Genomic DNA, 15,880 nt, shown 5'->3' with positions numbered 1-15,880 from the left:
ACAAGGTGTGGATGAAATAAATGAAATTTTAGGCTAGCTATGGAGTGCGGGGATTTTGTTTGAAAGTTTTTGGGTCAAAAACAACAAGAGAAAGGACCATTTGGGATATGGAGTCGATGTCAGTTTCTACTAGCAAACATGGGGAAAACTAACTGCAATGTTCAGCCAAATAAATATTGCAAATGTGAGAAGAATAGGGGAGAAAGCCCGCTGTCCTGCAAGCATCAAACAAGGGATGGATCTGCAGCAACAACTTTAGAAAAAAGGGAAGCACAGGGTTACTCAATAGAGCATCTATCAGGGGATGGATTCTAAGAAGATAACCACACATTTAACAACATAATCATTATGAAAGGAGCATCATGGCATTGATGGATTCCAAACATCTCACTTAGAGAATGTTGCAACACAAAATAGCAAAAAAGACATAATGTATAAATGAATTTATGAGAAAAATATACTGGACATTTAAGCACCATGATGGATCCCATGCCTAAAGGGAAAAACTGATTTATTATGATATTCAATAAAACTTTACACAGTCCAAATGCCTCTTCCTGTTGCAAAAATTAAACCTCTATCTTTTAAAAATAATCCTATATATACTAAATAACAAATCTATTTTATTTCCTCAACATAGGAAATAGGAAATAATAAAAAATAAAAAAAAATAAAAAAAACTTAATAATAAAATCCTATCATAAAACAATATTATAAACTAATTTGCAACTAAATCTCCAAACTATCTCGAGAACCATGAGAAATAGTTTTTTAAAACCCAAATTAAGTGAAGGTTTTCCAAGTGGATTAACATCACTGTATCTGCTCCTTTAAGTGTGGAACCATATTCCACAAAATCTGCCTTTTTAGTGCTATTTCACCCTTTGACTGCTGATATTAAGCCCTAAAATCTGAGATTTTCCTCAACCACTACTAGATTTGTGCCTGGCAACTTTGACACTTCAGTTTTCACCACTAATTTTCCTCTTTTACTCCATTTCCTCGAATCTGGGACTTAATTATTCGATGGTTTTATTCATAAAATATCTCCAGAACTTCCCACCTTTCATTTCACTCTCGATAATCCTACTAACAGTGTTACAAATGCCCCCACCAACTCCTATGATTTTAATTTTTTCCTCGCTATTTTTGACAGGTGGAAAAAAATACTGTAATCGGGAAAGTACATGTTTTGCAATCTCAGGAATTTTGAAACCATTAGCCCCTTCCTGTGATTTTTTATCTGTAGAATTTCCTAGAGGTACAAGCTATGACTCTATTATCTTTCCATCAGAATCTTTGACAACTAGTGATTCACTGTTTACTGGCACTCTTATAGTCTCTTTGCGCTTCCAACCGAGAGGATTGCATGTGAATACAACCATGCTCTTCCCAAGTGGAAGGTCTGCTTCTGTTGGTGGGAGAAAATTGATGTTTAGGTTACCACATCGTTCAAACTTTGTCGATGCATTCCGGCATCCATAAGATTTTGAAAGCGTCAAGCAAGAAAGAGTTGAATTCATTACCTCTTCTACCTGAGAAGCTCTGATTGCAAGGCATTTAGCATAGTCACTAGCTGTATGGATCTTCTCAGTGCCAGTAACAACATCATGATGTTATGCAATAGCCAAAGCATCACCTAGAAGGTATGTTGTTGGGGCCAGAATCTCTTCTCCCAACTAGGAACTCAAATTGTTGTGCAGTAACATAGTAACCACTCAAGAAGTGAACATATCCCTTCAGAGCTATCCTACTTGTGAAATACCCTATCCAATAAGAATTTTCACCGTCTGCATACCTTATTCACATAATGGATTAAGTTTTCCATTTGGCTGAATGAAGAATCCGCATGTAGATATTCAAAGTCATTTCCTATTATCCACGTAATATGATTTGTACGGGTAACATTAGCCTGATTTATTGTTGCTTCGACAAAACAATCAACATGTTGTTTAACATTGTTGTCAAAAAGCAGAGCATCACCTTGAATTTGAGGAGATTTATCATTCCCATAAAAAATTTCATATCGAAAATGATTTGGAGGATTATACTGAAAAGGAAATGCATCAGTAAATATTTGAGTAGAGGGACCAAATGTCTTGGAATCCTACCATATAACCTGAAAGGTCTTATGATTTATTTGGTTTGCTCTGTCCTGGTAGTTGATCCATGTGAAAATAGAGAGTCAAACCCATGCTCCGCACCTAGCAAATGCGCTTGAACTACGAAATTCCTAAAAGGATCAATCTGCCATCTAATACAGGGGGTTTTATTAAATTGTTGTTTGATAAAATGGTGTCCAAGTGTTGTCTAATCGATCATGTCTATATATTTGTGTTGTTAATTCATCATGCATACACCAGCCACCATTTACAAATTCCAGTTGGCCTGAATCAACTAGTTTCTTGACTTGTCCTTGCTTCTCCTTTTGCGATAGTCTTAAACAAACACAAAGTAACCTGCAACAAATAACAAACAATGCGACTGACATTTTACTCTCTACAACAAAACAAAATTTCACAACCATAGTTGTTTTCGAGTCCCTTTTCAGTACACAGGCTCTACGCGTAGCACCAAAGGGCTACGTGTAGTGCCATTTCTTCTTGCATTGTAGCTCAACTTCATAATCCTTGTCTCGAATCTTTTTTTGACCGTATCAGTAATCATCCTTGTAGCTGTCAAATTCCCTCTCTAATAGCCTGATTAAAAGTTTTCTTCATCCATCAAGAATCCCCATAAGGATACTTCATATCCCAAAGTTTGGCATGCACCAACAAGCAAGCATATTGAACACACTGAGCTTTCAAATTTTAGACTTGGCACTATGATCAGGATGGTAAAAATAACTATTTATTCAATCATGCTTGGTATGAGTTGATTTCCTAAATGCTCATAGGATCTAGCACCTACATAATGGATAGCTTGACAGCTGACAAGTCACTCGAAACTATACATCATGAATCTAAGCCTACAAATCATATGGTGACTCCAAAGCACCATCTTTATCCATCACTTCCAGCTAGCATATTTAAATCAAATGGACTACATCCTGAGTTCTCCTACCTAGAATGCTTTCTTGTTGAGCATGAAATTTGAAAGGTCTTTCGTTTCATAACTTGGTCTTTGTATAAAGTATCAAGCATAACTTCTGCACAATTTCCACTAGATCCTAAGTTACAGGGTTCAAGTGCCACATCAGCATCTACATTAATCTTAGTACTTGATGAACTTGGATCAGGCTCCCTAAGGCCTTTAAGCTCCGATGCCCTCCCAACTCCCTTGGAGTTATATGGAGCAATATGATGTGTTTTTAACTGAAGAGAATCTCATAACTCATTTTCTATACAATCATACATTTTTCTACACAAAGTATTAGTCAGAACACTAAGATTAATGACTTGCATTCAGATATCCATAACACGTCTTTCACTCTACTCAAGAAGTCCCTCAATAAACATTTAAAGGATTTCTACTTTCCTCTCTAATTGTTGTTTTTGATCTTCAAAAAGGTGTCGTTTCATTTCCTTTTAACTAGGTGTCATTTCATCCTTGAATAAGTCATCTCCAAACATGTGAAATGCAAAAGGATAAGAGTAGAAAGGGGCATGCCTTGTTCTAAATAGTCTTTGTAGTCCATTTTTTAGCCAATTGTAATCCCTGACACCAGATTCCTTCCTTTCTAAATTTGAAATTGTTCCCTCTAATGTTTCCCTCTACTTCGATTCAAGTTTCAAAGAATCCATATGTCCTTTCCAATGAGACTGATAATGTATGTATCTTTTCATATCACGTTTTGCATTCTCAAACTCCTTATCTCTATCTTCTTTATATCAACTGCAACTATGCCCTTCAATTCTTGTCTAGGTATGCTCATGGCTAGTAGCACCACCACATAACCAATAGAAAGATTGGTCACAGATGCAGCTCACCAAATTGCAACCACCATTTTTTCTACTGGCTTATGAAACTTGGGAGAGGCCTTTGTATTAACTGAAAGCCAATTAACTTTCTCTGACTCATCCTTACACTTTTTTGTCCCAGAGTTCCCATGTGAAGCAGGAACAAGGAGAGTGTGCTACAGCCAAACAATTGAAGCAAAAGTTTTTTCCACAAGTGCATTCAATATCATAGTATGTATCTTTGTCAACCCGTATGGCATTTCCATAGTTTGGAACACTAGGACACCATTTCACTTTGTTGTTATCCTTAATGTAAGATTCCAATAAGAAACACTCAAAAAACTAAATTGCTTCAGGATATTTTGTACTAACAAGATTTCTAACAATATCTTCATCAGAGATGGCATTACATTTGTGTGCCATACATCTAATACACTTGCTCTGTACCTCATTTATCTCAACAATAAAATATTCTGTCCAACAATCATTTCAGTAATAGTGACCACAATCCATCATATTCACATCCTCATGCAATTTTTATTCAATACAAATATTGCAGGTAACAACAGAAGGAAAGGATGTAGGGCGTGAATCAACTGCATCCAAAAGTGTAACACCCACTTGTGACAATAGCCAATCCTTTTCTTTGTCTACAAGTACAGCAAGTAATCTTTCAACATCCCAGCGATGATGAATTAAGACTGTCTGAGCATGTTTCTCCTCTAATCCAAACATTTCCATCACTTTATGCAAATCATCTCTCTATGCAACCAATAGTGATGCCTTTATGATGACCTGCAAATGCCAAAGTTCGAGTAGCATACTCTGAAGCAAATAATGGTTCAACCGATAATTTTTCCAACAAGTGCAACTAACGAAAAGGAACATATGTAGGTAAATTGGGCACTTTGTACCAATGTATATATTCTTCTTTTCTTGATTCCTTGTTTTCATTTGATTTCTTCTAGACAACGTCAGAGGAGATTTTATCTGCATCAGGAGATGGTCTAAAGGTTACTCCATCCTCCCCTTCATGGTTTTCAAGAGCTTGTAGTGATGATGTTTCTTTTAAAGTCAAATCAGAATCATCCTCTTTCAAAGAAGTATTTGCATCTTCCCTTCTTCGTCTGAACCAATCAAGCTATTTCTGGATACCTTAGAGGGGCACCAATATAGATAGTCTCTGAAAAGAGTTTTGAATAGGACCTAGACCCAGTACCAATTGTTCACCTTCATTTCGTATTGCCTTTTGCAACCTTGATCATCTTCTTTGCACAGCAAGCCCTTCTATATATAGTTTCAAAAGCATTTCTAGGCGAGATGTTATATCTGCAGACAAGTACTTTGTTTCTACCCAATTTAAACAACAGCTGGTTGGGAATGTAGTAGTCCCATCAAACGAGCAACAATCTTCATTTGACCATATCTTCTAATCTGGGAGCCAGTTTTCGGGGTGTGATATAATGTTGAAAAGATCTTTCTGAGATGCTTCTGATGGACACACTTGTGACATGTTTTGTGCTAAATAGCATTTGCAAAACATCTAACCAAACAAAACCTAGTAAGAGGCCCATTTTGATCACTGTAGGAAAGACAAAGGACTGACTCTAACATTGGCGCCATTGGGGATGGCAGATCCTTGGAGGTGCCAAGAACCTCAGATCTCTGGCAAATTGTAGATTAGTTCCTCATCCATTAGGTAATACGGTCAAACACTTCAAACCCAAAACAACTGATACCAATTCAAAATCATATACATATTGCAACCTATACATTTGGAAACTAAAAGCCGAAAACTGAAATGCTACTTTAGGTAGATTATTTATGCACAAACCTATCCTACACTACTTTGCAGAAAAATCAATAAATCAAGTAATGTTGTAATGCCAGACCAACCAATCAAGCAATTGTGACAATGATGCGATTGTTTGACGGTGTTTGAAACAAAACATAATTGGAAATTCTACGTGAAATATATACACATAGTACCTCTGGCTCTGTAAAATGAAATATGGTTTTTCATTTGAAATGAAAAAAATTTCCTTGTGCGTTGCAATAGGATCAAAGAAACTAGATTCTAACCGCTGCCCCATTAACATATGCACTCGGCTGGAGATTGTCACAACCTTGCTGTAAAGCATAACGTCCTTCAATCGAACCATCCAAGGGTAGCCTTACCTCCTCTTCTTTGAGAGGAGGAAGAGTTTCCAAGAATTGTTTAGGATCTTGGAAATCATATGATTCAACTTGAACATCCAATAGTTCAATTTCATTTTCTAATCTTTCAACAACTAAGCCAAGAAAACAATATTTACTTTCAGGTGTGAGTCAGTTGGATTTCGAGCTAAGAAACAATGATGTTGAAAAACTCTGATCAATCTAAAATTTTTCTAACTCATGCCTTAAAATCAATAACATTTCACTGGATAACAAATTTTCCACATACCTTGTCATCGGTGATTACCATCAAATTTATGAAATCTGGATTTTTGGTAGTAAAGTCGAAGCTCAGGATCTTGAACAATGGAGTAATTAGGTAGCTAATTTCAGCCTTCATATATGTGTGACTGTTTTCCACCACCAGCAATCAAATCTGAAACTTGAACGATCTTTCCTAGAGAAGATCTGTCACCTCATCCCCGACAATGGCGCCAATATGTTAGAACTCAGAATGAACCTCAAGGCTGAGAAGAGGCAATTCCGAGATAACCACAGACCAAGCTTTCGATCTGGAACCTAGCCCTACCAGACTAGAGAGGGCTGTCTCTTTGCCACCAAGATGTGGCTGCAATAAATGAAGTTTTAGGCTAGCTACGAAGTGTAGGGATTTTTTTTGAAAATTTTGGGTCGAAAACAACAAGAGAAAGAACCATTTGGGCTATGGAGATGATGCCAGTTTCTGCTGACAAACTTGGGGCTAAGTAAGTGCAATGTTTAGCCAGATAAAGATTGCAAATGTGAGAAGAATAGGGGAGAAAGCCCACTACCCTACAGGCATCAAACAAGGGATGGATCTGTAACAACAACTTTAGACGAAAGAGAAGCATAGGGTTACTCAACAGAGTATCTATCAGGGGATGGATTCTGAAAAGATAACCACACATTTAACAACATAATCATTATTAAAGGAGCATCATGGCATTGATGGATTCCAAACATTTCATTTAGAGAATGCTGCAACACAAAATAGCAGAAAAGACATAATGTATAAATCAATTTATGAGAAAAACATACTGGACATTTAAGCACTGTGATGGATCCTAGGCCTAAAGGGAAAAAACTGCTTTATTATGATATTCAATAAAACTTTACACAGTCCAAATGCCTCTTCCTATTGCAAAAATCGAACCTCTATCTTTTAAAAATAATCCTATATATACTAAATTAGAAATCTATTTTGATTTCCTCAACATACGAAATAGGAAATAATAAAAAAAAAGTTAATAATAAAATCCTATCATAAAACAATATTATAAACTAATTTGCAACTAAATCTCAGGACTATCTCGAGAACCATGAGAAATAGTTTTTTAAAACCCAACTTAAGTGAAGGTTTTCCAAATGGATTAACATCACTATATCTACTCCTTTAAGTGTGGAACCATATTCCACCAAATCTACCTTTTTACTGCTATTTCACCCTTTGACTGCCAATATTGAGCACTAAAATCTGAGATTTTCCTCAACCACTGCTAAATTTGTGCCTAGAAACTCTGACACTTAATCTGGGACTTAATTATTCGATGGTTTTATTCATAAAATATCTCCAAAACTTCACACCTTTCATTTCTCTCTCGATCATCCTATTGACAGTGTTAGAAATGCCCCCACCAACTCCTATGACCTTAATTTTTGCCTCATTATTTTTGACAGGTGGAGGAAAATCCTCTAATGGGGAAAGTACATGTTTTGCAATCTCAGGAATTTTGAAACCATTAGCCCCTTCCTGTGATTTGATATCTGTAGAATTCCCTAGAGGTAGAAGCTATGTCTCTATTATCTTTCTTTCAGAATCTTTGACAACTAGTGATTCACTATTTACTGGCACTCTTATAGTCTCTTTGCGCTTCCAACCAAGAGGATTGTATGCGACTACAAACACGCTCTTCCCAAGTGTAAGGTTTTCTTCTGTTGGTGGGAAAAAACTGATGTTTATGTTACCACATTGTTCAAACTTTGTCGATGCATTCCGGCATCCATAAGATTTTGAACTTGTCAACCAGGAAACTGCTAAATTCACTACCTCTTCTGCATGAGAAGCTCCAATTACAAGGTGTTTAGCATAGTCACTAGCTGTATGGCTTTTCTAAGTGCCATTAATAGCATCATGATGCTATGCAATAGCCAAAGCGTCACCTAGAAGGTCTATTTTTGGGGCCAACATCTCTTCTCCCAACTAGGAACTCAAACTGTCGTTTAGCAACATAGTAACCACTCAGGAAGCCAACATATCCCTTCCGAGCTAGCCTACTTGTGAAATATCCTATCCAATAAGAATGTTCACCGTTTGCATACCTTATTCACATAGTGGATTAACTTGTCCATTTGGATGAACCAAGAATACGCATATAGATATTCAAAGTCATTTCCCATTGTCCACATAATATGATTTGTACAGATAACATTAGCGTGAGTTATTGCTACTTCGAGAAAATAATCAACATGTTTTTTAAAATTGTTGTCAAAAAGCAGAGCATCACCCTGAATCGGAGGAGAATTGTCATCTCCATAAAAAATTTCATATCAAAAACGATCCGGAGGATTATAGTGAACAGGAAATGTATCAGTAAATATCTGAGCAGAGGGACCAAATGTCTTCGAAACCTGCCATACAACCTCCAAGGTCTTTTGATTTATTTAGTTTTCTCTGTCCAGGTAGTCGATCTGTGTGAAAAGAGAGAGTCTAACCCAAGCTCTGCACCTAGAAAATACGCTTGAACTACGGAATGCCCAAAAGGATTAATCCACCATCCAATATGCAGGGTTTTATTAAATTTCTGCTTGATAAAATGGTGTCCAAGTGTTGTCTAATCGTTCATGTCTATATAATTGTGTTGCTGCTTCATCATGCATAACCAACCACCATTTACAAATTCCAACTGGCCTGAATCAACTAGTTTCTTGACTTGTCCTTGCTTCTCCTATTGTGATAGTCTTAGACAAACACAAATTAACCTGCAACAAGTAACAAATAATGTGACTGACATTTTAATCTCTGCAACAAAACAACATTTCACAACCATAGTTGTTTTCGAGTCCCTTTTTAGTGCACAGGCTCTACGCGGAGTGCCAAAGGGCTACGCGCAACTCCATTTCTTCTTGCATTGTAGCTCAACTTCATAATCCTTGTCCCAAATCATTTTTTTACCATATCAGTCATCATCCCTATATCTGTCAAATTCCCTCTCTAATAGTCTGATTAAAAGTTTTCTTCATCTATCAAGAATCCCCACAAGGATACTTCATAACCCAAGGTTTGGCATGCACCAAAAAGCAAGCATATTGAATGCACCGAGCTTTCAAATTTAAGACTTGGCCCTATGATCAGGATGGTAAAACTAACTATTTGTTCAATCATGCTTGGTATGAGTTATGTCCTAAATGGTCATAAGATCTAGCACCTACATAATGGATAACTTGACATATGACAAGTCACTCGACACTGTACATCATGAATCTAAGCCTACGAATCATATGATGACTCAGAAGAACCATCCTTATCCATCACTTCGAGCTGGAATATTTAAATCAAATGGAATGCGTCTTGAGTTCTCTTCCCTAGAATTCTTTCTTGTTGAGCATGAAATTTCAAAGGTCTCGCGTTTCATAACTTGGTCTTTGTATAAAGTATCAGGCATAACTTCTGCAAAATTTCCACTAGATCCTGAGTTACAGGGTCCAAGTGCCACATCAGCATCTAAATTAGTCTTATTACTTGATGAACTTGGATTAGGCTCCCTAAGGTCTTTAAGCTCCGATGCCCTCTCAGCACCCTTGGAGTTATATGGAGCAATATGATGTGTTGTTAATTGAAGAGAACCTAATAACTCATTTTCTATACAATCATACATTTTTCTACACAAAGTATTAGTCAGGACACTAAGATTAATGACTTGCATTCAGATATCCATAACACGTCTTTCACTGTGCTCAAGAGGTACCTCAATAAACCTTGAAAGGATTTTACTTTCCTCTCTAATTGTTGTTGTTGATCTTCAAAAAGGTGTTGTTTCATTTCCTTTTCATTAGGCGTCATTTCATCCTTGAATAAGTCATCTCCAAACATGTGAAATGCAAAAGGATAAGAGTAGAAAGGGGCACGCGTTGCTCTAAATAGTATTTGCAGTCCATTTGTTAGCCAACTGTAATCCATAACACTATATTTCTTCCTTTCTAAATCTGAAATTGTTGCGTCTAATGTTTCCCTCTGCTTCGATTCAAGTTTCAAAGAATCCATATGTGATTTCCAACGTGACTGATAATGTATGTATCTTTTCAAATCATGCCTTCTTAGACTCCTTCTATCTATCTTATTTATATCGACCACAACTCTGTCCTTCAATGCTTGTCCAGGTATGCCCACGGCCAATAGCACTACCACATAACCAACAGAAAGCTTGGCCATATATGCAGCTCACCAAATTGCAACCACCATTTTTTCCACTGGCTTACGTCACTTGGGACAGGCCTTTGTATTAACTGTAAGCCAATTAACTATCTCTGACTCATCCTTACACTTTTTTGTCCCAGAGTTCCCACATCAAGCGGGAACAAGGAGAGTGTGCTACAACCAAACAATTGAAGAAAAATTGTTTTCCATAAGTGCATTCAATCTCACAGTATGCATCTCCGTCAACGCGTATGGCATTTCCGTAATTTGAAACACTAGGACACCATTTCACTTTGTTGTTATCATCAATGTAAGATTCCATTAGGAAACGCTCAAAACGCTCAGCTGCTTTGAGATCTCTTGTACTAACAAGCTTTCTAGCAATGTCTTCATCATAGATGGCATTAGATTTGTGGGCCATAATTCTAATACGCTTCCTCTATCCCTCGTTTATCTTAACAATAAAGTATTCTGTCCAGCAATCATTTTAATAACAGTGACGAAAATCCATCATAGTCACATCCTCCCGGAATTTTTCTTGGATACAAATATTTTAGGTAAGAATAGGAGGAAAGGATGTAGGGTGTGAATCAACTGCATCCAAAAGTGTAACACCCGCTTGTGAAAACAGTGAATCCTTTCCTTTGTCTACAAGTATAGCAAGTAATCTTTCAACATCCCAGCGATCATGAATTAAGAGTGTCAGAGCATGTTTCTCCTCTAATCCAAACATTTCCATCACCTTATGCATATCCTCTCTCTATGCAACCAATAGCGATGCCTTTGTGATGACCTACAAATGCCGAAGTTCGAGTAGCATACTCTAAAGCAGATAATGGTTCAACTGATAATTTTTCCAACAAGTGCAGCTAACCAAAAGGAACATATGCAGGTAAATTGGGCACTTTGTACCATTGTATATATTCTGCTTTTCTTGATTCCTTGTTTTCATTTGATTTCTTTTGGATAACCTCAGAGGATATTTTATCTGCATCGGGAGATGGTCTGAAGGTTACCCCATCTGCCTATTCATGGTTTTCAAGAGCTTGTAGCGATGATGTTACTTTTAAAGTCAAATTAGAATCATCCTCTTTCAAAGAATTATTTTCATCTTCCCTTCTTCGTCTGAACCAATCAAGTTGTTTCTGGATACCTTAGAGGGGTACCAATCTAGAGAGTCTCTGAAAAGAGTTTTGAACAGGACCTACACCCAGTACCAATTGTTCACCCTCATTTGGCATTGCCTTTTGCAACCTTACTCATTTTCTTTGCATAGCAAGCTCTTCTATATACAGTTTCAAAATAATTTCTAGGCGAGATGTTATCTCTGCAGACAAGTACTTTGTTGCTGCCCAATTTAAACAACAGTTGGTTGGGAAAGTAGTCGTCCCATTAAATGAGCATCAATATTCATTTGACCAGATCTTCTGATCTGAGAGCTAGTTTTTGGAGTGTGATATACCGTTGAAAAGCTCTTTCTGAGCTGCTTCTGATGGACACACTTGTGACATGTTTCGTTCTAAATATCATGTGAAAAACATCTAACCAAACCAAACCTAGTAAGAGGCCCATTTTGATCACTGTAGGAAGGCCAAAGGACTGACTCTAACAGTGGCGCCATCGGGGATGGTAGCTCCTTGGAGGTGCCAAGAACCTCAGATCTCTGGCAACTTGTAGATTAGTGCCTCATCCATTGGGAAATACGGTCAAACACTGCAAACCCAAAACAACTCATACCAATCCAAAATCATATACATACTACAACCTATACATTTGGAAACTAAAACAAATGTCGAAAACTGAAATGCTGCTTTAGGTAGCTTATTTATGCACAAACCTATCCTACCCTACTTTGTAGCAAAATCAATAAATCAAGTAATGATTTAATGCCAAACCAACCAATCAAGCAACTGTGACAATGATGCGGTTGTTTGAATCAAAACATAATTGGAAATTCTACTAGCAATATATACACATAGTACCTCTAGCTCTGTAAAAGGAAATCTGGTTTGTCATTCAAAATGAAAAAAATTTCCATGTACGCTGCAATAGGATCAAAGAAACTAGATTCTAACTGCTGCCCCAACTCATTAACATATGCACTAGGTTGCAGATTGTCACAACCTTGCTGTAAATCATAACATCCTTCAATCCAACCATCCAAGTGCAACCTTACCTTTTCTTCTTTGAGAGGAGGAAGAGTTTCCAAGAACTGTTTAGGATCTTGGAAATCATATGATTTAATTTCAACATCCAATAGTTCAATTTCATTTTCTAATCTTTCAACAACTAAGCCAAGAAAACAATATTTACTTTCAGGTGTGAGTTGACTAGATTTCAAGCTAATAAACAATGATGTTGAAAAACTCTGATCAATCTAAAGTTTTGCTAACTCATGCCTTAAAATCAATAACATTTCACTGGATAACAGATTTGCCACATACCTTGTCATCGGTGATTACCATCAACGTTGTGAAATCTAGATTTTTGGTAGTGAAGTTGAAGCTCAGGATCTTGAACAATGGAGTGATCAAGTAGATGATTTCAACCTTCATATATGTCTGACTATTGTCCACCATCAACAATTAGATCTACAAATTGAATGATCTTTCCCAGAGAAGATCTGTCACCTCGTCCTCGGCAACGGCACCAATATGTTAGTACTCAAAATGAACCTCAAGGCTGAGAAGAGGCAATTCCGAGATAACCACAGAATAAGATTTCGATCTGGCACCTAGCCCTGCCAGACTAGAAAGAGCTCTCTTTTCCAACAAGATGTGGCTGCAATAAATGAAATCTTAGGCTAGCTATGGAGTGCGAGGACTTTGTTTGAAATTTTTTGGGTCAAAAATAAGAAGAGAAAGGACCGTTTGGGCTATGGAGACGATGACAGTTTTTGCCAGCAAACTTGGGGGAAAGTAAGTGCAATGTTCAACCAGGTAAAGATTGCGAATGTGAGAAGAATAGGGGAGAAATCCTGCTACCCTACAGGCATCAAACAAGGGATGGATCTGCAACAATAATTTTAGACGAAAGAGAAGCACAGGGTTACTCAATAGATCATCTATCAGGGGATGGATTTTGAGAAGATAACCACACATTTAACAACATAATTATTATGAAAGGATCATCATGGCATTGATGGATTCCAAACATTTCAATTAGAGAATGCTGCAACACAAAATATCAGAAAAGACATAATGTATAAATGAATTTATGAGAAAAACGTACTAGACATTTTGTAGGTTTTAACCCTGTACAGAAATTACCTCCATACGAATTCTAAAACACAAAAAATAAACAATGCGAGAGAATAACACATAAAACACATATACACAGAGATTTCCCCTGGATCCCAAAACCAGGACTACCAGCTTGATTTTTCATTATATTCCTTTCAATGTTACAATACATATTTATACATACCGAAGCATCCAATACCATGGACCGAAAACCATAGGTAGGTTCGCCCAACCTAATATAGGGTCCAAAAAAAAGAAATTCTGGGGCGTTGCCCCAGACCCCGTAGAGGGGGGCTACCCACCCCCCTCAAAACCCCTGTGACCCCCCCACTGCGCAATCGGCACAACGAAGCCTGTTCACTGCGTAGGTTAGTCGTGGAAAGAATATAACACAACCCAACAATCTCCCATTGGTTGTTTTCTTTCCACACGGGGCCACAGGAGAGCTTAGTCATTTTTCCAGCCCTGAAATGCCCATTGTTTCTCTACACCAAGATAACTTCTCAGAGCTCACAGATTTTTTCAATGCATCTACAGTATTCTTCAAGGTGTCCACCTTTACCAGCAACGCCTTTTTGTCTTCTATCATATCCCTCACAAAGTGATACTGAACATCAATGTGCTTTGTCTTTGAATGATAAGCAGGGTTCTTTGCCAAGAAAACTCCACTTTGGTTGTCACAGTCTATTCTTATATCTCCTTGTACTAACCCCATACTTGAACACAATCTTTGCAACCAAACTGCTTCCTTGCTTGCATGAGTGGCTGCCATGTATTTTGCCTCTGTATTTGATAGTGCCACTACAGATTGTTTCTTACTCATCCAACTGACTGCACCTCCAAATAGGTTAAACACATACCCACTTGTAGATCTTCTCTGGTCCAGATCTCTAGCCCAGTCTGCATCAACAAAGCCGTGAATATCCACCACTCTTTCCAATCCTGGTCTTCCTTGGTAGCACAAACCATAATCACTAGTGCCACGCAAATACCTGAAAAGCCGCTTCACTGTTGTCCAGTGCTCCTTCCCTGGTTTTGACATAAACCTACTCAATACTCCCACTGCATGTGCAATGTCTAGTCTAGTATAGACCATTGCATACATCAGGCTACCGACTGCACTTGCATATGGAACATGGGACATGTCCTCTTCCTCTTCTTGTGTCTTGGGACACTGTTCAGCAGATAACCTCACACCTACAGGAATAGGAACCTTCACCGGTTTACTATCCTGCATATTAAACCTCTGCAGTATTGTCTCGACACACTTCCTCTAGTTTAACCAAAGCTTCCTCTTTTCCCGATCTCTTTTAATTTCCATGTCCAAAATATAGTTTGCAGCACCAAGATCTTTCATGTCGAATTTGGAGGACAATTGGGTCTTCAAATCCTGGATAATTTCTTTGTCATTTCCAACCAGCAACATATCATCCACATACAAGACTAGATAAATAACACGGTCACCATTTAATTTAAAATACACACAGTGATCTTCTTTGCTTCTGGTGAAGCCAAGTCCCCATATAAATGTATCAAATTTCTGATACCACATCCTTGGTGACTGTTTTAACCCATATAGAGACTTCTTTAACTTGCATACCAGCTCTTTCTTACCCTTCACCGTAAAGCCTTCAGGTTGCTTCATGTAGATTTCCTCTTCCAAATCCCTGTGAAGGAATGTTGTCTTCACATCCATCTGTTCTACCTCAAAATAAAAAACAACACCAATAGATAAAAGTAATCTAATAGAAGTTACCTTGGCAACAGGAGAAAAGATATCACCAAAATCAATTCCCGGCACCTGGGAATAACCTTTTGCTACCAACCGAGCTTTGTATATCTCCACCTTCCCTTCTGCATTTGTATTCTTTTTAAACAACCATTTGTTTCCAATGGATTTCCTTCCAGCTGGCAACTCCACCAGATCCCAAGCCTCATTTTTGTGCAAAGATTCCATTTCATCAACCATGGCCTCTTTCCAGGGTTTTCCATCCTCTGAATCCACTGCTTCCTTCATAGTTCCGGGATCATCATCAGTAATAGACAAAGAAAAATTTGAATAGAAAGCAGATGGACTATACCTTTCTGGCTGCCTTCTTTCTCAAACTGATCTTCTCACAGCCGGAGTT

At 37.7% G+C, this 15,880-nt stretch overlaps 4 pseudogenes; all 4 read right to left on the bottom strand.

Annotated features, from left to right (window-relative positions):
- Positions 1 to 1,268: 1,268 nt before the first annotated feature.
- On the bottom strand, positions 1,269 to 2,491 carry LOC149184889 (alpha-mannosidase At3g26720 pseudogene; annotated as a pseudogene).
- A 568-nt stretch (positions 2,492 to 3,059) lies between these two features.
- LOC149184888 (putative E3 ubiquitin-protein ligase ARI2 pseudogene) lies at positions 3,060 to 6,456 on the bottom strand (annotated as a pseudogene).
- Positions 6,457 to 7,884: 1,428 nt separating this feature from the next.
- On the bottom strand, positions 7,885 to 9,279 carry LOC149184887 (alpha-mannosidase At3g26720 pseudogene; annotated as a pseudogene).
- A 337-nt stretch (positions 9,280 to 9,616) lies between these two features.
- LOC149184886 (putative E3 ubiquitin-protein ligase ARI1 pseudogene) lies at positions 9,617 to 10,524 on the bottom strand (annotated as a pseudogene).
- Positions 10,525 to 15,880: the final 5,356 nt, after the last annotated feature.

Source organism: Pinus tabuliformis, chromosome 3_2, assembly GCF_031772625.1.
Source record: "Pinus tabuliformis cultivar Carrire ecotype Pingquan chromosome 3_2, CPIR1, whole genome shotgun sequence".
Lineage (NCBI taxonomy): Eukaryota > Viridiplantae > Streptophyta > Pinopsida > Pinales > Pinaceae > Pinus > Pinus tabuliformis.
The sequence above is the reverse complement of the archived record's forward strand: the minus strand, read 5'-3'. Positions and strand labels throughout refer to the sequence as shown.